This window comes from Peromyscus maniculatus, chromosome 6 (assembly GCF_049852395.1).
Source record: "Peromyscus maniculatus bairdii isolate BWxNUB_F1_BW_parent chromosome 6, HU_Pman_BW_mat_3.1, whole genome shotgun sequence".
NCBI lineage: Eukaryota > Metazoa > Chordata > Mammalia > Rodentia > Cricetidae > Peromyscus > Peromyscus maniculatus.
The window spans coordinates 47,558,875-47,581,823 of record NC_134857.1 but is presented as its reverse complement, the minus strand read 5'-3'; the positions used below and the strand labels follow the sequence as shown (position 1 = coordinate 47,581,823).

Below are 22,949 nucleotides of genomic sequence, written 5' to 3'. Positions count from 1 at the left end.
TCTGAGTCTCCTGAGTTGTGCTAACCTTTGTGTTTCTTTGCTTCCCCTTCCCAGTGTACAAAAAGGGGCCTCGAAGCAGGTTCTGCTGTCAGGGCATCCAGAGAATGCTTCTGTCCGTGTAATCAAACAGGGAAGCCATGCATCTCACTGACTGTGACAGATTGTCCTCTTAGCCCATCGCTGTGTGCCCTGCTCTGGCCCTCAGAGACTCGAGATCTGAGTGACAAAAAGTCCCTGGTTTCCTAGAGATTAGATACAAGAGGAATACAGCAAAGTTGTGCCAGGTGGTGGGATAGATAATAAGCCTGTGGGGGACACCGGGACAACAAAGGACAAAGTAGAGAAAGACTGTCAGGGGCTAGACCTCCCACAGGAACACAGTTTAAAGTGTCACAAAAGACACAGTCAAACTGAAGTCATGACAGATCAGTCACAGTCTTTTGCCACACTGTATAGGATCCTTGGTCCAAAGAAAGAATCACTGCATATTGAATCTTTCTCTAGTTACAATTTGGACATTTTGGTCACCACAGTTTTTGTGTTAGGTTAGTCTCTTAAATGCTCTGCATAGTAACCAATAAATCTCCTGACATTCTCTTACATTTTATGTCTTTACTCTGACTCTGGGGAAAGATAGAATGTTTGAGACACAAGAGCACCAATACCAGAGCATCAGGGCACCAGGGTACCAGGGCAACAGGGCACCAGGGCACCAGGGCATCAGGGCACCAGGGCATCAGGGCACCAGGGCAGATTGTCGACTGAACTGGCTTGGATGGCACTGTGGGGCTCTTAGAGCTTTTCTCCAGCAGTCCTCAGACAACAGACACCTTCTCTTGGGAGTAAGTGAAGTGTCCACATGTCATCTTCCCACAGGAAAAAAGCCAGACAGTCCAGCCCCCTAAGGCTACAGCAGAACGGTGGGGGTCCCTGGAGGGTCCACTTCCCCATACTCTACTTCCTACCCTGTTTCCCATTTCCAATCAGAGGAGAGATTGTGTTCTGCTAAGCCAAAGGAGCTTCCTGTACCAAATATAATTAGTTGCTATGTCTATGCAGAGGCTGACACCTTCCAATGTCTGTGGTAATCTGACCAGCCTTCCTACATTTATTCTGTAGTGGTAAAAGTGAAAGTGGTGTTGCTTACATTCAAATGTATTCTCTATGGTGAAGTACACCAGGCTGTGGGAATACCTATGGTTACTAAAGTTCAATTGAGTGACCTCTTCATAATTTCTATTTTGCCAGTATTCTACGTACACAGGTTGAAGAGGTTAATGTAAGGGAGGAGAAGTGAATTTCAAGGTGCCATAAAGGGTATCTGTATCCAAGAGAAAGCTAAACACATTTCACTTCATAGACTAGTGTGTGGGGGGGGGGTTCAAATTTGGCCTAAAATATAAAAAGTTTACTCTGTAATGAGTTTCAACTATGTTACAATGTGGAAGAAAACCGACAGAATTACATTAAACACCCAGTTACAAAGAATTATTTCAGGAGTTAAAATTAGCTTTAGATTCAACTAAATGATATGGGTTTGTTTGGATTTTTCCCCAAATGTTGAATGAGCCCATTATCTAAAAAAAGAAAAAAAAAAGCATAATTACTTTTGATGGTAACATTTCCAACCAGGGATAACCTAGAACTGAGTGTGTATTTTTTAAGTTGACATTTTGGAATTCATTCATATTTTAGTAATTTCCTAGGAAATTCCTGTACAGGGCAGGGGCATGTGTAAGGAATGGAATATTTATATGGCTCCTTGGTAATACATCTGCCAATGAAGTACTTAGACTGATTGCAGGAGACACTGTTGATATTCCAAAGATGGTGAGCTAGTCAGTAGATACCAGCTGTCCTCTGGCTGACAAGACTTCACTTGCTTCATGTCCTCAGCCAGCACAACAGTATCACATCTCTTTCCTTAAAACCTTAGTGAACATTCAGGCTGAGAAGTTATGTTAATGTCAAGTGTGTTGTTGGCCTAAAAGAAGCATCTGGCCTTTCTGAGTGAATTATGCAAAATAATCAAGAGACAAAGAAGAAAAGAAGCAAAAACAAGCAAAAAACGTTGCACAACATTTAATTAAAGAGACAAGCAGTAGGCAACAACAAAACTAGGTAGCATTTTGGAGTGCTACACAAAGCCCACACTGCAAAAATGACGAAACAGATTCTTAAGGAAACTCTCTGGACATTAGGTTGGTTCATATGAGAAAGACAGAAAAGACAAAATGGTCAACTGTTTTGATGTACAAAAACATTAGTTTCCTATGCTTCAACCTAATACTTCAATAATAAATAGTGACAGGAGAATAGGAGTCTCATGGAAACCACGGAAGTCAGTATGAGATGACTCAAGGTTACAAGTCACATTTTTAACCCTGACCTTGGTCACACTGGGGACCAAGAGTAGTGGGAAATCGAATCTGTATTTATCTAACATCATCTCTGGAAACAAAGGTTTCAAACCCCAGGTCTTACTGAGGTTGGGTCATTTTTGAGTCACAACATTCTTGTTATTGGGTGAGCCAGTTCTCTGATGAGTCTGGATGGCTTTGTTTCTGCTTACCAGTCACTGAAAATTGTGTATCTGTAAGCAAATATGGCCTAATGTCACTAGTTGATTATATTTGCATACCAGACCAGAAAAAATTAGATTCATCTGGCTAAGGATGTTTTAAAAGTTTGAATCATTAGTATTCATTAATGTGAGCAAAATAATCAGAGGCCAAAAGCATATACACAGATAATATTAAATACATCTTTGAAAATCTGGTCCATCTCTGGAGTTCTGAAAAGAACTTGTGAGCTTGTAAGAACCCATCAATGTTACTTCGGTTTACTTTGAAGTGTTTAACTGGATAAAAATAATCCTGACTTACAGAAAGCTTATTTTTAACCTTAGAAGATGGTCCTTGCTCCAATCAGGCCACATGAGAAGATTTTTTTCTTAAAGAAAGATAAAACTCTCTGGAAAAAATGAAGAAACGTTTGTATGCTTAAGTACAAATAAAGCCTCATAACTTAACATTGGCAGGTAGCCCAGTTCACACTCAGTATTATGGTCACTGAGAGGGAACTGTCAACACCGGTCCCTACATCCTTCTAGCACAATTGTGCAATGGTTTACATCTCTGTGAACGCAAAGCCAAAGCGAGCATCCCTGAGGAAGAAAAGGGTGGAGAAATGTATTAACTGAATCACGAGCTGGGAACATGGGAAGAAGCATGAAGCTTTTATTAGGGATTGGGCACTGTCTCTATTGGTATACAAAAGCACTTTAGGCTGGGGTACATACCTGAGCACGCTCAGTTTAAGGTCATTGTTAAAGGATAGATGATAGGCACATTTTTTGAGCATGCTGAGCTCAAGGTCATGAAGCATAATGAGTCTAAGGGCTAAAATTCTGGTCAAGAGCACTATGGGCATGCTCAGCTCTCACTATAAGGATGGCGGGCAGCAAAAGGCCTCCAGTCATGCTGGGCTTTCATCACAAGCCTCAGGTGGAAGATTCAGGTTCCCATTGGAGGACAATTAGAAGCCTCACTGATAGTCTTTTCTCCTTCAAAATACTGGGCTTGCCGAGCCAAAAACAGTCCGGCAGTGATAATAATGTGCATCTATTTGCTGCTTTTGGATGGCATTTCTTGGCTATTTTTTTAATACATGAGATGAATTTCAGGATTAAGATAATTTCTCCAAAAAAGTTGTAAAATTTGGAGCTTGAAAACTTTTCACACAATTTGAGAGTGAAAGACAGCTTCCTTTCGTTATGATGCTTCATTGGCCCTTTTCCCAAGACACTGATTAGGGAACACTAATTCCAGCTTCTAGAAATTATTTTCTTGGTGCTCTGGGACTTCTCTCAGATTATGTTACTCTCGAGCTCATTTCTCCAAGGAGTGGGTTTTAGCTAAAGGAGGCAGACATCATCACGGCAAAGTCTTCCTCTATGACTTTCTTGCTAACACATGTATGGATTCAAGTCCCCTGTGATGGTCTAGAGATTTCCAAATGCCACGGCTAGAGAAAGATCAGTGGATCTTTTGAAAAGGGTCCTCTACACATTGCTTTCACTAGCTCACACCAGATGATTGTCCTATGTATCGTGTCCCAAAGCAAGAGCAGGCATATGTTTTAGATAATCAATGGTTAGGATGTTACACACTTCCATCCATACTTATCACACCCCAAATTCCAGTAGAGGACACTAAGTTCTGTCATTACCTGTTAGCTGTGTTTTCAAAAGGTTCTGCTTAAAAAGAAAATTGAGTTTTAAGTCATTGGTACTAAGCCATTTTTAACCTTCCTTGCAAAGCCTGTCCTATCTTGGGACATGAAGTTTATCTACAGATGAGATGAGCATTTGCCCAACTAGGTAATAACATGCAACCAACTTTGTAAGCACTGGTACTCTCTAGGCCACTTGTGTGGAGATCTAGAAAGGTTTATCTGCCTGTCAATGAAACCAGGCACCCAAAACCTGGAAATGACCAGTCCTTTTGATAATGTTCACTGTAGCATGAATCTTAAAAGTTCTTATTAATAAAATCAAACCTGAGCCAGGTATTGGGGTGAACTGGAAGATCTGAGAACCAGAACAAGCCACAGCTACCTCACCTCGCTGGATCCTCAGCTGGTCTTGTTTCCTCAGACTGGAGGCCTCTGAGTCCTCATCCAGAATGGGTCTCAGCTGAACTGCTGCTCAAAGCCTAAAAGCTTAACCAGCCAAATAGTTAACCAGGCCAAATGCTTCTAGTTTCTGGTCCTCACACCTTATATATTTTTCTGCTTTCTGCCTCACTCCCTGGGATTAAAGGCGTGAGTCACCATGCTTGGCTGTATCCTTGAACAGATGGATCTCTGCCTCTGGAATGCTAGGATTAAAGGCGTGTGCTATCACTGCCAAACTTCTATGTTTAATATTGTGGCTCTTCTGTCTCTGACCCCAGATAAATTTATTAGGGTGCACAATATTTTGGGGAACACAATACCACCTCAGTTCACCTTGGGCATGCATCTGGCTAGATTTAAATGTACCTTGCTAACAAATAATTAGAGGCACAAGCGAGCTTATAAATGAGATAAAAATGTACAGAAACGTATTTCACACCCCTTACCCTGGAGATAACCCACATTAAAGAGAAGGTGAGCAGAAAGAGTTTGCTCTAGTGTGTCTCTGTGTCTTAGATACAGTCTTCTAAAGGCAGCATCTTTAAACTAAGCAGTTATGTGGTGAAGTACTCATTGGCAGCCAGTCTTTGCATTTTTTTTTTTTCAGAAGAGCTTACACTCAGATTTTTATTGGTCTTCCACTATCATTGTTTGGGGACTGCTTGCTCTAAGAGGTTAAAGTGGTGCTGAGACACTGAGAGTCCCCTGCAAAATGGGGGCATTCCAGTCCAATGCCACAGGTTAAATCTCAGTAAAGTGTACCCTGTTTTCCACTAACTTCCCCAGTGAAACTGCTCTGCAGAGAAGCAAATGGCGGCCTCTGCTCACCATCAAATCTCATTTCAAAACAGAAAAAGAAGAGAAAAACTGTATCTTGATCTCTGCTGCAATTGAAGTGCTGGTACCCAGGAAACTGAGGATGGTGATATGGCTGGGTGAAATGAGGGAGCAGAGAAAAAGATTGATAGCGGAGGGACATGGGTAATTTACCTCCAGTTGCACCAAATTCCAGAGGATGGAGGATGTCTAAGTGTTTGCCCAAAATGTAGGCAGACAGGAGTCCAGGTGTTCTAGAATGTGTGTTAGGGTTCACCTTCAGAAAGTTGCATGTTCCCAGAAGCAGGTGAGTCTGACAGGGACCTGAGCACCTGTTGGCACAGACCTGAAATGAGCACACAGATGTTTAGCCCATCCCTGGGTTACTTTTTTGCAGTTTAGGAACTGGTAAGAAGAAAAATAACAAGCCTTTTTTTCCCCATCTTATACAAAGATTCAACAAACTTTTAAAAACTATTTTATGGAAATAATCATTTCTTTCAGATGAATATTTTACACAAAGCATTTCATGTTGACATTAAAATAAGCCATGAGTTCTCAGGAACTCTGAGAGAATGGATCTCTCCCCTTAGAAAAACAAATTCTAAGGCAGACTCTCTGGCATCCTCTAGGGATGAGTCTCCACATGGCAAGCCTGGGGTCTTTCCTCATCTGGTTTTTCTCACAGGGAGCGCTCCCATTTTAGACCTTGTCTATGTTAGGGTTTTTATGGCTGTGATAAAACACCATGACCAAGAGCAACTTGGGGAGGAGAGGGTTTGTTTCAGCTTACAACTCTCAGGTCACGTTTTATGACTGAGGGAAGGCAGGGCAGGAACTCATGACAGGAAACTGGAGGCAGGAGCTGAAACAGAAACTGTGGAGGAATGCTGCTTGCTGGCTTCCTCCTTGTAGCTTGCTTGCTCAGCCTGCTTTCTTATACACCCAGGACCAACTGCCCAGGGGTGGCACTTGCCAAGTGAGCTGGGCCCTCCCACATCAATCATTAATCAAGACAATAACCCCCATAGATGTACCTACAGGCTGACCTTACGGAAGCATTCTCTCGATTAAGATATGTCTATTTTTGTGTTAAGCAGATAAAAATCAACCAGCGCAGAAGTCATGGGCTCTGGCCCAGCCCACTTTAAACCACAACCCTTCCTGAGAGTGTGATTCTGTTTCTCATCTACCAAATTTAAGTTAAAACTATGTTTCACATATGATCACATATATTTAGATACTTGAAGGAATGCTACCCTGGGAAATAACATCTTACCTCCATGGCTAGCAACAAAAGCAGGTGACTATGTTCCCCAACAAGATGCTCAAGGCCTGAAGGTCCAAGAACCTTGTCATCTATCTCTTTAGCATGGTAGGTACTATAAAACAGAACACAGCCAGGGATGGAGATGGACGTGGGATGGTACTGCTGTTAGACAGAATGGCTGAGAAAGGTTCTCCACCCATGTGACCTGCAATGGCGGTCTAAAGAGATGAGGTGGGGGTGGAAAGCAAATTCCAAACTCTGAGAGAGAAGAATGTTTCATTGAGGAAATGTGGACCAGGGTGGCTGACATGCAGGTGTCAGGAAGCGTCCACACCTTGGATGTTGCAAGCAAAGCTGTCAGCAGTCTGGGTGGGACAGGGGTCAGGAGATGGAAGACAAAGAGGCTGGGCCTGGCCACCCAAAGGATAAAAGCATCCTTTACCAAGACAACTTAGACTAGAGAAAGAGAGAACATGAAGAGATAGGCATTAAAGTTTGGTTTTAGGCTTGTGAGTTTTGACTATTCTTTTTTTTTTTTTTTTTTTTTTTTTTTTTTTTTTTTTTTTTTGGTTTTTTGGTTTTTTCGAGACAGGGTTTCTCTGTGTAGCTTTGCGCCTTTCCTGGAGCTCACTTGGTAGCCCAGGCTGGCCTCGAACTCACAGAGATCCGCCTGGCTCTGCCTCCCAAGTGCTGGGATTAAAGGTGTGCGCCACCACTGCCCGGCTTGTTTTGACTATTCTTTTTTAAAAGTAATAAATGGTATTTTTTTTAAAGTACCTTTAGAGTCATAGCAAAATTAAGTAAAAAGGTGTGGAGTTTCAGTGGCCATGGTGGCACGTGCATTTAATCCCAGCACTTGGATGGCAGAGACAGGAGGGTCTCTGTGGGTTCAAGGTCAGCCTCGTCTACACAGCAAGTTCCAGGGCAGCCAGGACTAGATAGAGAGGCCCTGCTTTAAAAATTAGAGTAAATTTTTAATAAAGGGAAGAATTATGCAGGGTGTCTATGGGTGCCCCCACCCCCACACAGAGGCAACACCTGCACAGTGCCCATCTACCGTGGTAGTAAAACAGGTGGGCAACTGATGAAACTATCTGGTCACATCATCACTCTGCACGTAGCTTATATGAGGATTCATTCTTGGCTTGGATCTTTAAAAATAATCGGCTAAGTCCAGTCTGCTGGGCACACATTCATGTCATTCACTGGGGTATGTGCAACCTACCAATGCCCTTCCTCAAACTAAAGTGACTCTCTGGCCCTCAGCAGCCATCAATGGCCGTTAGCTCCCCCGCCAGGGCGGGCCACCAGGAACTCTCTCACCTCCTTGCTGCAGTCGTTAACGATCTTGAATTTGATGGGGTCTTGTGTGAGAAACCACCGCTGTGGCGAGTTCATGTGTGCGAGAACAGTGTCAATCCCAGAGAACTGTCGTTTACAGCCCTTCTGCTCCCTCTTCCTCAATGTCCCCTGAGCCTGGGACTGGGGAGAGGCGGAGGTTGACAAAGAGGTCCCATCTGTAGCTGAACTCACAGCCACTTATATTCAGTACTTTGGATAGTTAGGAGTCCTTGTAGGAACCACTACCCGACTGTAATAAGGAGCTTCTCCGACCAAGCTTGGGAGCAGCACAAATCTATGGCTATAATTTAAAAGGCAGTTTGACAGCATGATCATTTAGCAAAACAACATCAGTGGGTTTTCTTCTAGATCCTGCCGCTTCCCTAGCCAAAAGTTTTGTGCCAGGCGTTCATTCCGTCCTGTGGAGCAGACCTCAAAGAGAGCCATTGGTTATCCCCCTAAACAGTCTTGACACTATTGCGCCGGTGAGCACATCTTGCATGGCAGATCACTATTGTAGTGTGTGTGATTCAGTGCTAGGTAAGAGCACTGGTGTCTTTTCTCCCCAAGCAGCTTACATAGCACCTTCTGGAACTATGACAGCTGGCCATCAGGGAGAGTTTCCGGGTTAGTTGAGGATTAGCTTCTCTATGTCTGCAACTGAAGTATGTGGTATCTCCTGTGACAGTCTCTTACCATCTACGTACGGCATACAGCCACGAGCAATGGCAGTAGTGTGAGTTGTTTTGATGCTTCTGGGGCTCCTTGACCAGTAATTCATAGGAAAGCAACCTGTGCCTGGCCCTCAGATTTTCATTTAATAGCCAATGTCTCCTGAAAGCAGCACTGTTTACCAATGAGAGATGCCTCTGTTCAAGCTCCTTTTTATTTTTAACCACACTTCAGTTAGTTTACAAACTAATAGGGTTCCATTAGGCTTCTTCATAATCTTTAGTTTGGGTTAAGCAATCCCCTACTCCATGATTCCCCATCCCCACTTAAACATTTAGCTTTGAGTCATATTACATGTGATCTACTATTCCTTTTAACTATATTTTATACTTGGGTTGCAGAATCATAGGGTCCTATGGATCTTCTTCATGCACACTTTATTTAGTTAACTGTCCCCTGACCCTGCTTCCATATCCCCATGACTTCACTACCTGCTTTAGTCTCTCCCCTAGTCTGCCCTCTTTCTACAGAATCAAGTCTTAATGTGCTGAAAATTCCATGTTCTACTTATTTCTCCCACTTATTCCTCATTTATTTATTCATTCTTCAATATTCTGAGGGCCTGTTACATGACAGCACCACAATACGCACCTGAAAAACTTCAGTGTGATAATCTTAACTTCATTAAGACTGTTCTACTTGGAAAAGGCATGAAATAAACAATAAAAATGAGAAATAAGCTGTCCTGGCTAATCTATGTCAACTTGACACAAGTTAGAGTTAAAGAAAGGAGGGAACCTCAATTTAGAAAATGCCTCCATAAGATCTAGCTGTAAGCATTTTTTTAAATTAGTGATTGATGGGGGTGCAGCCCACTGTGGGTGGTGCCATCCCTGAGCTGGTCCTGGGTTCTATAAGAAAGCAGGCTGAGCAAGCCATGGGGCACAAGCCAGTAAGCAGCATCCCTCCATGGTTTCTGCATCACGTCCTGCCTCCAGGTTCCTTCCCAGTTTGAGTTCTTGCCCTGACTTCCTTCGATGATAGACTACAATATGACCAAATAAACCCTTTCTTCCCCAAATTGCTTTTGGTCGTGGTGTTTCATCACAGCGATAGAAACCCTAACTAAGGCAGAAACACAGTAGGGAAGACGTTAGAACATGGTAAGTGCTTTGATAAAAGAAAAAAGAAAGAGAAGAACCTAAACAAAGGAAAGGAAGGGTCCTCGTATGTGTAGAGTTGCAGAGAGAGATGGGGGGCTGCAGGGAGAGATGGGGAGAGCTGCAGGGAGAGATGGGAGAGCTGCAGGGGGAGATGGGAGAGCTGCAGAGAGAGATGGGAGATGGGAGAGCTGCAGGGAGAGATGGGAGGGTTGCAGGGAGAGATGGGAGGGTTGCAGGGGGAGATGGGAGGGTTGCAGGGAGAGATGGGAGAGCTGCAGGGAGAGATGGGAGAGCTGCAGAGAGAGATGGGAGAGCTGCAGGGAGAGATGGGAGATGGGAGAGCTGCAGGGAGAGATGGGAGGGCTGCAGGGAGAGATGGGAGAGCTGCAGGGAGAGATGGGAGAGCTGCAGGGAGAGATGGGAGGGTTGCAGGGAGAGATGGGAAGGTTGCAGGGAGAGATGGGAGGGTTGCAGGGAGAGATGGGAGAGCTGCAGGGAGAGATGGGAGAGCTGCAGGGAGAGATGGGAGAGCTGCAGGGAGAGATGGGAGGGTTGCAGGGAGAGATGGGAGGGTTGCAGGGGGAGATGGGAGGGTTGCAGGGAGAGCTGCAGGGAGAGATGGGAGGGTTGCAGGGAGAGATGGGAGAGCTGCAGGGAGAGATGGGAAGGTTGCAGGGAGAGATGGGAGAGCTGCAGGGAGAGATGGGAGGGTTGCAGGGAGAGATGGGAGGGTTGCAGGGAGAGATGGGAGAGCTGCAGGGAGAGATGGGAGAGCTGCAGGGAGAGATGGGAGAGCTGCAGGGAGAGATGGGAGGGTTGCAGGGAGAGATGGGAGGGTTGCAGGGGGAGATGGGAGGGTTGCAGGGAGAGATGGGAAGGCTGCAGGGAGAGATGGGAGAGCTGCAGGGAGAGATGGGAGAGCTGCAGGGAGAGATGGGAGAGCTGCAGGGAGAGATGGGAAGGGTTGGGAGACTTTTGATGACTGCTTCTATTTCTTTAGAGGTTATTGGTCTATTTAAATTATTTATCTGAACTTGATTTAATTTTGGTGTGTGGCACCTATCAAGAAACTTGTCCATTTCTTTTAGAATTTCTATTTTTGTGGAGTACAGGTTTTTGAAGTATGACCTGATGATTCTCTCGATTTCCTCATTGTCTGTTGTTATGTCCTCCTTTTTGCTTCTGATTTTATTAATGTGGATATTCTCTCTCCTTTTAGTTAATTTGGATAAGGGCTTCTCTAGCTTGTTGGTTGTCTCAAAGAACCAACTTCTTGTTTCACTGATTCTTTATATTGTTCTCTTTGTTTCTACTGATTTCAGCCCTCGGTTTGATTGTTTACTGCCACCTCCTCCTCTTGGGTGTGTTTGCTTATTTTTGTTCTAGAGCTTTCAGATTTGCTGTTAAGTGGCGAATATTAGATTTCTCCAAATTCTTTATGCAGGCTCTTCGTGCTATGAACTTTGCTCTTAGCACAGATTTCTTTGTGTCCCATATGTTTAGATATGTTGTATATTCATTTTCATTAAATTCTAGGATGTCTTTAATTTCCATCTTTATTTCTGCCTTACCCAGTTGTCATTCATTGCAGAGTTGTTTAATTTCCATGAGTTTGTAGGCTTTCTGTAGTTTCTGTTATTGTTGAACTCCAGCTTTAATCCATGGTGATCTGGTAGGATACAGGGGTTTATTTCAGTTTTTTGTATCTGTGGAGACTTGCTTTGAGACCAAGTATTTGGTCAGTTTTGGAGAAGGTTCCATGTGGTGCTGAGAAGAAGGTATATTCTTTTGTATTGGGGTGAAATGTTCTGTAGATATCTGTTAGGTCCATTTGAGTCATAATGTCTGTTAGTTCCATTATTTCTGTTTAGTTTCTATCTGAATGACTTGCCCATTGGTGAGAGTAGGGTAGTGAAGTCCCCCACTATTAATGTGTGGGGTTCAATGTGTGACTTAAGTTTTAGTAATGTTTGTTTTACAGATGTGGGTGTTCTTGTATTTGGAGCCTAGATGTTTAGAATTAGACATTATCTTGGTGGATTATCCTTTTATGAGTATGAAATGTCTTTCTTCATTTCTTTTGAATAATTTTGGTTTGAATTCTATTTTCTTAAATATTAGGATAGCTATACCAGCTTGCTTCTTAGGTCTGTTTGATTGGAAAGTTTTCCTGACACTTTACTCTGAGGTAATTTCTGTCTTTGATGTTGAGGTGTGTTTCTTGTATGCAGCAAAAGGATGGATCCTGTTTTCATATCAATTCTGTTAGCCTATGTTTTTTATTGGCAAATTTAGTTCATTAATATTAAGAGATATTAATGACCAGTGATTGCTAATTACTGTTATTTTTTGGTGGTTGTGGCTGTGTGTGTGTGTGTGTGTGTGTGTGTGTGTGTGTGTGTGTGTGTGTGTGTGTTTCCCTTCTTTGGATTTTGCTGGTGTAAGATTATCTATTGCCTGTGTTTTCATAAGTGTAGGTAACTTCCTTGGGTTGGAGTTTTCCTTCTAGCACCTTCTACAGGGCTGGATTTGTGAGAAAATATTTGACTTTGTCATGAAATATCATGTTTTCTCCATCTATGGTGATTGAAAGTTTTGCTTGGTATAGTAGTCTGGGCTGGCATTTTTGGTCTCTTAGAGTCTACAAGACATCTGTCCAGGCCTTTCTGGCTTTTAGAGTCTCCATTGAGAGGTTGGGTGTAATTCTGATAGGTCTGTCATTATTTGTTACTCAGCCTTTTTCCTTTGCAGCTCTCAATATTCTTTCTTTATTCTGTATGTTTAGTGTTTCGATTATTATGTGGCACAGGAACTTTTTTTTTTATCTAGTCTATTTGGTGTTCTGTAAACTTCTTATACCTTTATAGATATGTCCTTCTCTATGTTGGGAAATTTTTCTTCTATGATTTTTTTAAATTTATTTCTGTGCCTTTGAGCTGGAATTCCTCTTCTTTTATTCCCATTATTCTTAGATTTGGTCTTTTCATAGTGTTCCAGATTTCTTGGATGCTTTGTATTAGGAATTTTTAGATTTAACATTTTCTTTGACTGATGAATCTATTTCTTCTATCATATCTTCAATGCCTGAGATTCTCTCTTCCATCTCTTGTATTCTGTTGGTGATGCTTGAATCTGTAGTTCCTGTTTTGCTTACCCAGATTTTCCATTTCCAGCATTCCCTTGGTTTGTATGTTCTTTATTGCTTCTATTTCCATTTTCAGGTCTTGAACCATTTCCTTCACCTGTGTGTTTGTTTTTCCCTAACTTTCTTGGCGTTCTTTAAAGAATTTATTGATTTCTTCCATTTTTTTTTTGTTTGTATTTTCCTCAATTTCTTTAAGAGGTTTTTTCATTTCCTCTTTAAGGACCTTTATCATCTTCATAAAGTTATTTTTAAAGTCATTTTCTTGTGCTTCAGCTGCATTAGAATGTTCAGGTCTTGATGTCACAAGATAACTGGGTCCTGGTGGTGCCATATTGCCCTTTCTGTTATTGATTGCGTTCTTACACTGGCCTTTAGGCATCTAGTTTGGGGATGATTATAAGTCTAGGTGTTGATTCCTTGGTTTATCCTTTTTGGATAGGTGTTTTGTTCCTTGGTTTCTGTTTCCTCTCTGGTCTTCTGGCCTAAGTGACCAAGGATTCTGAAGACTAGTGAGTCTCCAGTTTCAGTAGGGTGTATTCACTGTGTTTTGGGGGGCCTTGGGTTCCTAGATCCAGCCTGGCCTCTGGTAAAACTGAAGTCTTCTTCCAAAGTTGTAGGCTGGAATATGGAGCCCAGGGGTGGGGGATGAGGGGATTGCAGTTTGGGTTTGGGGGTAGCCTTTAAGGATTGCTGGCAGGCAGTGGGCAGTGTCTTACCTGGAGTCCCTAGGACCAGCTTGACCTTTGGTAAAGCTGTCAGGGCTGTGGGCTGGAGTATGGAGCCCAGGAGAAGGGGTACAGTCTGGGGTTGTTAGGCAGGCTTTAAGAAGTGTTAGCAGGTGGTAGGTAGTGTCTTACCCTGGGGTCACTAATCCAGCCTGGCCTTTAGTAAAGCCTAAGTCTTCTTCGGAAGTTCAGTTTGGAATTTTTAATGAGAATACTTTGCTTCAGGACTAGTGATGCTGGCAACTTGAACCCTAATAGTGACTCCAGGCTCTGAAGCATCCTGTCCTAACTGCATTCTAATCACAGCTCTGCTGTAAGTCAATTCCCATGCCTTGACTAGGTGGCTTCTTTTCTTTTGTTCTCACATCATTGTGCTTCTCCCAAAAATAAGCTAAGAATTTGTAAGTTTTTAAGCTGTGTTGCCTAAAAAGCCTTGGGGCCATTCACAGTATTTCATGGCAATAAAGCAGTGGTTTAAATCAGAGACAAGTTTACAAGATGATTTAGTCATGTTTGAGGACATTTTTGTTTGCCACAGTTTGGGCCTGGTTGCTATGGGTGTCTATTGACTTTAGCCTATGGGAGCTGATAAGCATCTAATGCATAATTTCTGTCTTCCATTTCTTTCCTCTTGCCCTCAAGCTGGGCAGCTCTGATATAGGCGGTTTTGCACACTGGCCTTCCTCATAGATGCTTAAACCAAGAGTCCCACAGCTTAAGGTACTGTGTCACACTCTGGACTGGGTTGCTTCCAGTGCTTTTATGTTCTACATGCAATGAAGTCCAAGTGTCTCATTCCAGAGGTGGCAAAAGGATGAAACTATTGATACTTGACTTTTTGTTTGTTTTTCGAGACAGAGTTTCTCTTTGTAACTTTGGTGCCTGTCCTGGAACTCACTATGTAGCCCAGGCTGGCCTCAAACTCACAGAGATCCGGCTGCCGCTGCCTCCCAAGTGCTGGGATTAAAGGCGTGCGCCGCCGCCGCCGCCGCCGCCGCCGCCGCCGCCGCCGCCGCCGCCGCCGCCGCCGCCGCCGGCTGGCTGATACTTGACTTTTTTTCATTAGCTTCAATTTTATACCTAATTTTATATCTCTAATAAGCACACACCAAAAGAAAGTTTTTTCATATTAGTTCCCTGTCCTTTTCCTCCAGTGGTTTTGCTTTTGTTAGGAGGAAACAAGCTGTATTAGTCAGGATTTTTTGAGGTTTTTCTCACTATTTGCTTAAATTCTTTCATTAATATGCATTAAATGGCAAATAACCAACTCCAATTAGCAAATTGGTGCATTGTGTTTATATTTACTATGCCTATTCCAATAGATTTGTTTACCTTCCTCAGTTGTACCAAATTTACAAACAAAAATAATTTTTTAATAAAAGAGAGAGCTGATTCATTCAATGTGAAAAAAATAAACACAGAAAATGAAACAAATCCATTAGTTGAGTTATTCTTCAGACATTTTTATATCTGAAGACTTTAACAATGCTGAATATGGTTACAAACTGATCTCTGAGTACTCAAGTGGTGATAGAAAGGAGAGAAGTAATATCAGTCACAAAATCTACAGTGTCCATAAATTAAAGGACTCTAATAGCTTGGGGAAGGGTGGGAAGAACGTTACCTTGCCCTGCCCTGAAGCCAGGAATGAAAGGGTCTATCAGATCCTAGTAGTACAGAAAAGAACTTTTGTGTTAAAGAAACGTGTGATTTAACTCAGTCCGTCCTTTTTCTCTGTGGTGCCAGGGTTAGCTGTATACCCTCTTCACAGCACTGATTTTGTGGCTCTAGGCATCCTTGGGTGTGTGTTTTAAGAAAGATGATTGGGCTTAGAAGGCAGGAAACTCACACCTGGGAATATGTTTAAATTTGTATTCTGTGTCCTGATTCTCCATAAACATGGTATGCATTTCTTTATGGATGATAGTTTTATAAGTCTCAAAATACCCTTGCATCCAATGTGTCTTAATGGTGCCTCACTAAATGTCTAAATGAATAAGGTAAAAGATGTGGATTACCTTTCACTTAAAATATGCAGAGAATTAAAATTAAGCAAAAATATGTTGGAGGCAATATATTCTCCTATCCTCAAAACATTGAAAAGAGAGTGAAACAAATACAAATTCACCTTCATTGTTATTTAGTGATTAATCCAATTGGCCCTCATTCCTCTTTATGGGAACTGTCATTGTACTCTAAAGCACCATTTCTTCTATTGAATGTATGATATACTCTTTTCTGAGTTCTTTCATAAAGAACCCTGGACATTCTTAATACAAGCTATCTTTTCCAGTAAAGGTTGACAATTAAACCCTAGTTCCATTCTGTTCCTGTGATGCAACACTCCAACCAAAAACACTTGGAAAAGAAAAGGGTTTTATTTCATCTTGTAATTCCAGGCCACAGTCCATTATAACATGAATATTAAAGGGTCTTATTAATAATAATAAAAAACCCTCAGTGCCAGCTATTAGGGTAAATTCTGAAAGGTCAGAGAGACAGAACCAGGCACAACTAACCTCACCTTGCCAACTTCTCAGCCGATCCTGTTTCCTCAAACTGGAAGCCTCTGTGTCCTCATCTGAATGGATCTCAGCTGAACTGCTGCTAAAAGTCTAAAGGCTTGAAGGCTTCTAGTTCCTGTTCCTCACACCTTATATGCCTTTCTGCTTCCTGCCATCACTTCCTGGGATTAAAGGCATGTGTCTTTTCCAAGCAATACATGAGATCTTAAGTGCTGGGATTAAAGGTATGAGTCACCATGCCTGGCTGTTTCCAGTGTGGCCTTGAACTCACAGAGAACCAGATGGATCTCTACCTCCTAAGTGATAGGATTAAAGGTGTGTGTGCCACCATTTTCTGGCCTCTATGTCTATCTAGTGGCTGTTCTGTTCTCTGACCCCAGATAAGTTTATTAGGGTGCACAATATATTGAGGGACACAATATCACCACATCATCATTGAGAGATGTCAGGACAGGAACTCAAAGCAGAAACCTGAAGGTAGAACAGCTTGTTACACTGACCAAATAGTCAAATGAATACAGCAGAAACCATGGAGGATGGTACTTACTAATTGGCTCTCTGGCTCACAAATGAGCTGTGTTTAGCTAACTATATTAGCCTTGGACCACCTACCTGAAGAATGGTGCCCCCTTCCCAGTGGGCTGAGCCTTTACATCAATTGTTAAATCAACACAAACATGCCCCCACAGTAATCGGATCTAGGCAATGACTCAGTTAAGGCTTTTCTTCTTAGATGACTCTAGGCCATGTCAAGTTGACAATTAGGCCTAACCAGGACAGTCATTGTCAAATCTTCCTGATGAAATTTTATTTTACAATTATGCCAATTCATAAATACAATCCTACCATGGGAATTTTTATTTGTTCTCTTTTTCAGCAAAGTCTTCAAACTTGTATAAATAATTGAGTCTACTGCATAAGACTCAAGACAGCACTCTTCACATTCATGAAGTATTGATATTGTCCTTATAGTCTCAATAGTTCAAGTATCAAATACGTATTAACTATTTAAGATATGTGTTATTATTTTTAAAATTGTGTCATGCTTGACTTTTAGTTCCCTGGTTAACTATGCATTTTGAACTTATGTGCGACAGAAGAATTTTTCTATTTCCTTGAAGTAATTCAGCAATTATATGTTTGAGAATTTAAATACTAAAATATGAGGAAATTACCAAAAGCAAAAAGAAATAGAATAGCATGCTTGCACCCATGGTTAGGTAAATTATTATCTGTAGAGATATGTTTAGTGTAAATGATGATGCCCTAACAGTTAAAGAACCATCTAATTCCAAGTCAGAAAATGAGTTTTCAAACATTTGAGGCTTAAGAAATGCCCAAACATTTTTACATTTGTTAACTTTTGAACTCCAGCCCATTTTTGAAGCATGTAATCCATGTGTTTCCAATTCATTTTCACTTTCTCCATCAGGACAGGGCTTGGGAAACTCCTCTCATCCCTGTGGGATGTTTCCCTAGAGCAGAAATCTTACCAAGAAATAAGTTTGCCGATGTTAAGAAGCACCAGGCGCACAGCATTAGAATGTAACCATACTGAAGCAAAGAGAATTCTTCTTACTTTTGATCACAGTCCTATCCTTCCACTCAAGACACAGTAAAATAATAGGAACTTGACATGGAGTCAGCTGGTCATGAGCAAAGTTTGCATAGGGAGATGTGAACACTCATTTGTTATAGGTGAGTTTGCCTTGGAATGCCTGCAATAACATAGGAAAGGCAGTAAATATAATAACCATGTTTAAATCTTGTAGAAAACTTCACTACCCATTTTTAATGTACCCCACTATTTCCACTTCTGCAGAAGCCTAAGTCACTTCTACTAACAATGCAACCTTTGTCTCCTCCAGACAGAGCGGCTGGGGCTTTCCAGACAGGTGATGGTGATTCTTGGCTCCTGTTGAATAACTGAACTCCATTAGTTATTCATAAAAGTGGATCAGAAACACAGGGTGAGGCAGCTGGGTGGGTGGGAATGCAGGCCCCATAAACCATGCTAGATCCAGAGGTCTCTGCTCAGAAGTCACCCCCTGCACCGTAGCTCCCTCTTCTACAATAAGAAAGACAGAGATTGAGGTACAAACTCAGAAGATCATCTCCCCAGGACACTCATACATCCTTTATCAGCTAATTCTTCAAAATGGGGTGCGGGCTGCCACATTTAGCTCACCCACAAAGCTCCAGGTATATAATTGAATTGAGGTGGGAGGTGGGGTGTTCTGACACTAACTAAATGTTTTGGTATTCATAAGATATGTGGAAAGAAGAGAACAATGCCAACAATAACCACCAGTTAAGTTTACAATATTCATATTGCCTTTAGGCTGTGCCAAAGCACCTCTGCTCTCCTCCCCCCCCATTAATGCCCCACGGAAATATTTGTTAATATTTGCATTGACTCAGTGTCACTGATGAGAGCCTTTCAAGTGAGGAAGGGGTAGAAACCCGGAAGATGAAAAGTGACAGGAAGCAGGTTTCTAGGGCAGTGACTTGCATGGCTGGCTGTCAGTCCACTCAGTCCACACAGGGAATATGATAAGATAGAGGGAGGCTGGCAGCTACGGTGCTGGGGGCGGGGCGGACTATGAACAGTACAGACAGAGCACTGTGGTAAGGAGTGGTGTGCTTGGTAGTGGCGGATGCAAACTTCAAGGGTCGCTGTGGTCTTCGCCAACTGAACTTCACTAACAGGCTTCACTCACCCGTCCTGGAACTCACGTCTCCCTTTCCCAGCAGCACATTTACAGAACTGATGAGAGATGGGAAGTATGCAAAGTTGAGTGACTATTTTGTCGAGCCCTCTACCTTTTGTCCTGTTTCCCTCTTTCATCTCAAAGCAGACGTTGGTTACATTCCAGCCCAGTGCCCACTACTTAGAGGGAAAGCATCCCAGCTTCCAGGTTAGTACAAGCACCGAGGCATACTTGTCTTCTCTTTGACCTGACTCCTTTCCCCTCAGTGAATCTCGAGTAGTCTCCCTGTCTTTAATGTTCTCCTCACTTCATTGTATTTGGGCTTCTTTGTCACACGCATTCCATTCCCCTCGGTCTTTGCATAGTGGCTCTACTCCTTTGGGAACGTCAAGGAGAAAACACATCCCAATACTTCCCTGCCCGTAGACGCTGGCTTTTCCACAGCAAACTTTCAAAGATCAGCCCACCGACCTTGAGGGTGTACCACTGGAAGGTTAGAGCAAATGCCCAGGTTCCCAACAGGCTAGATCCAGCCACTGTCCCACGGGTGATAGAGAGAAGTGAAGGAAGGCGATTGGAGCAGTGTGACTCTGTTGGGAGGTGCAGACAGAAGTGGCTCAGTGGCTCCCGATCCACATCTGGGGCACTGACATGGCTTCAAACAGAGAGGCAGCAGATAAGGACGCTGCATAAATAAGCAGCCTTTGACGTCGTCTGATTGAGCTTCTAGTTCCCAAGGTGGCTGGAAACGGCCCTCGTTGCTTGAATGGAGCAGTCTGGTTCCCACAAGATGATGCTGCCACTCAAGGATGCAGCCTTGATATCATAGACAATAGCCCTCATTTGGAAGGTGACTGATCTGCTGCTGCTCACCATTGTTTGGGGTACCCTACATTGTGTTTAGGGTATGTAGGGTAACCAGTTTCTTGCAGTAAAGATGTCTACAAATCTGACCTGTTATCTATGGTATATCCAAGGAAGCTGCAAGTTTGGATACCATTTGGGGGGAGCGGGGTCTAAAAACAAAACAAAACAAAAAGACACTGTGAACAGTGGCATTTGAGATACTGAAGATTATAAGTACAAAATGAAGGTGAAGAGATGTCAGACTTTTTTATGCTGCCTTTAGTTGCTTTGTGGGCTGCAGTGCCTATTATAACAATTAATAAAGGTGATTGGGTGAGGTAGCTGCTTGTTGGTTTTATAGGGTGTGTGTGTGTGTGTGTGTGTGTGTGTGTGTGTGTGTGTGTGTGTGTGTGTACATAAATGCAGGTATCCATGGAAGCCAGAGGCATCAGATCCCCCTGGAGCTGGAGTTACAGACCGTTGGTGCTGGGAACCAAATGTGGACCCACTGGACGAGCGGCCCATGCCCTTACAACTGCTGCACCATCTCCCTAGCCCTCTGATTTCAGTTTTGACAGAACATCAAATCAAATCAAACTCAGCAGCCCTTGTTTCTGAAATGGACTAGGGAACACAGGAAATAAAAGAAACTGTAGCTCTCCTGAATGGAAAGTTTGTGCCAACACTCCTCCACAGATATCCCTGTTCATCATGGCACCTCAGGCTCCAGCCAGTGGGATTTTATGTCAGTGCAGATCATGAAATCATAGCACACCCTGGACCCTCTTTAAGGCCACCCACAGACAGTCTTGGATGTTAATCTTTGGACTTATACTACGTGATACTTAAATTGGAGGAAAGTCAACTCATCAAGTCAGAGGGGGATGAAACAGTGGGCAATTGCCATGTGAGGCCTGCAGGAAGAACCTGACAGCCGCACTCAGAATAAGGGCCCCTGGTTCATGCAGACAAATGCAACCTTGAAACAGAAATCAAGTTAGTTTACATTGCTGGCTTCTCAAAAACTTAAAAATAGAACTACCGTGTGGTCCCATTGTGTCACTCCTGGGTTTCTACTCAAAGGACTTTACGTCAAACCACAGAGATACCTACACATCCATATTCATTGCTGCTCTATCCACAGCAGTGAGGGGGTGAAACCAGCCCAGATGTCCATCAGCAGAGGAATGGATAATAAAAATCTGGCACATCTGTGTCAATCAATGAATTTTATTTAGACACAAAGGAAAAAAAATAAAATCATGAACTATGCAGGAAAACCGGTAGAACTGGGAAGAATTGTATTGTGAGGTAACTCTGACTCAAAAGTAAAAAAATAATCACACATCCTCTCTCCTATGTGGACCCTAGGTTATGTTTTTATGTGTGTATACAAGTGAAGGTCAGTGCAGTCTAAGGTGTGACACCTGAAAGGAGACCTCCATGAGGGTGACAGGACATGAAAGTGAGGGAAAGGGAGAGCTATGGGTGTGGAAAGGTGCAGGGGACCCAGCGAGCATGAAGGGGATAATCGGGAAAGAGAATCAGCAAAATCTAATTTTACCTGAAAATCCTACAGTGAAACCTATTACTGTGTGTGCTAACTAAAAGTAAGATGTATTTTAGCCAGGTAGTGGTGGTGCACACCTTTAATCCCAGCAATCGGGAGGCAAAGGCTGGTGGATCTCTGAGATTGAGGCCAGCCTGGTCTACAGAGCCAGTTATAGGACAGCCAGGGCTACACAAAGAAGCCTTGTCTTGAAAAACAAAAATGAACAAACAAAAAGATTTACTTTTAAAAAGAAATAAAACTAAGTCTATCAGCCTTTGTTCTCCTCTTTACTGCTGATTCTTGCATACAGCATAGACCCGCGGTTACCCGGATCTGCCTGGTTTCAGCTGATTTTTGCAGCTGTGATATCTGAAAGCTGGGGAGTATTTGCATGGAGGCTAGGACACCACCTACCCTGTCACCAGAGATAGGTTCCAGTGTTCTATTCTGCAAGATGCCAAAAGACTTTAGCAGTCATGTGGCCTAACTTGACTTGGAGTCATCCAGCAGGGACATGGGTTATATAAATTTAAAAAGAAAAGAAAAGATGCGGGGGGGTGGGGGGGTGGGGGGGGAAGGAAGAGGAGAAAGAATGAGAGAGAGATGAAGGCCAGTCAATCTGAAGTAGTCATTAAGGGCTGTGTGTCTGGGATCCAGCCCCTTTCTCCTTCACATGATCCATTATAAGCCAATTTCCAGGGTCCATCTCGGGTCCAGATCCAGATCACTTTGTGCTTATGCATTGTAAGCTTATTAGTAGCAAAAAAAAAAAGTAATTTCAGTTTATGGTACATGGTGAATAGTAATTGAATAAAATAATAAATGAAATAACTTTTTTGTTTTCTTTTTGGGTGTTAGAGACAGTGTTTCTTTGTGTAGTTCCGGCTGCCCTGGAAATAGACCAGGCTGACCTTGAACTCACAGAGATACCCCTGCCTTGCCTTGAGAGTGCTGGGATTAAAGAATCTTGGATAATATTCAAAGGACCAGCCTTAATATTATACTTCCCAGAGGCTCAGAAGAGAAAACTAAGAACAGTGAGAATTATTTTCGAGAAATGAATCTAAGTACACCAAGCTCTTTGCCCATCTACTTTTTCCTCTGGGATAAAATCCTGTCTACACAGCTTCAGTTCTGTTCTCGTGCCTAGCTCCTCTCTTGTCTGATTTCTCTCTACTTTTATTTACTGTTCCTGTTAAGTTCTATCTTAATTCTCTCGTCTTAATTCTGCCTCATCTAGGTCCTTCTCATCTGGTTCTTACCCAGCTAGTACTTCCCCATCTGGTTTTTCCTCATCTTCCATCCCATCCACACGTTCTCTCTGGTCAAAATCCTCCTTATCCCTCTGAGTTCTCCATCCTCCAGTTCTCTACCCTCTTTTCCTCTCTGTCCCCTTATACCTCTAGGTTCTATCCTTCTTCTTTGAAAATAAAACTGCCTTTTAATCCCTTTGGCCCTTATCTCTCCAAGCCATCTCTGCTCCTGCCATTTCTGGCAAGTGTGCTC

The 22,949-nt window shown here is 42.7% G+C and overlaps 1 protein-coding gene across 4 annotated transcripts in view; it reads left to right on the top strand.

Moving 5' to 3' along the window:
• Veph1 (ventricular zone expressed PH domain containing 1) overlaps positions 1-22,949 on the top strand; it is a 228,359-nt gene that overhangs the window by 122,936 nt on the left and 82,474 nt on the right. The gene's annotated exons all lie outside the window — the stretch shown is intronic.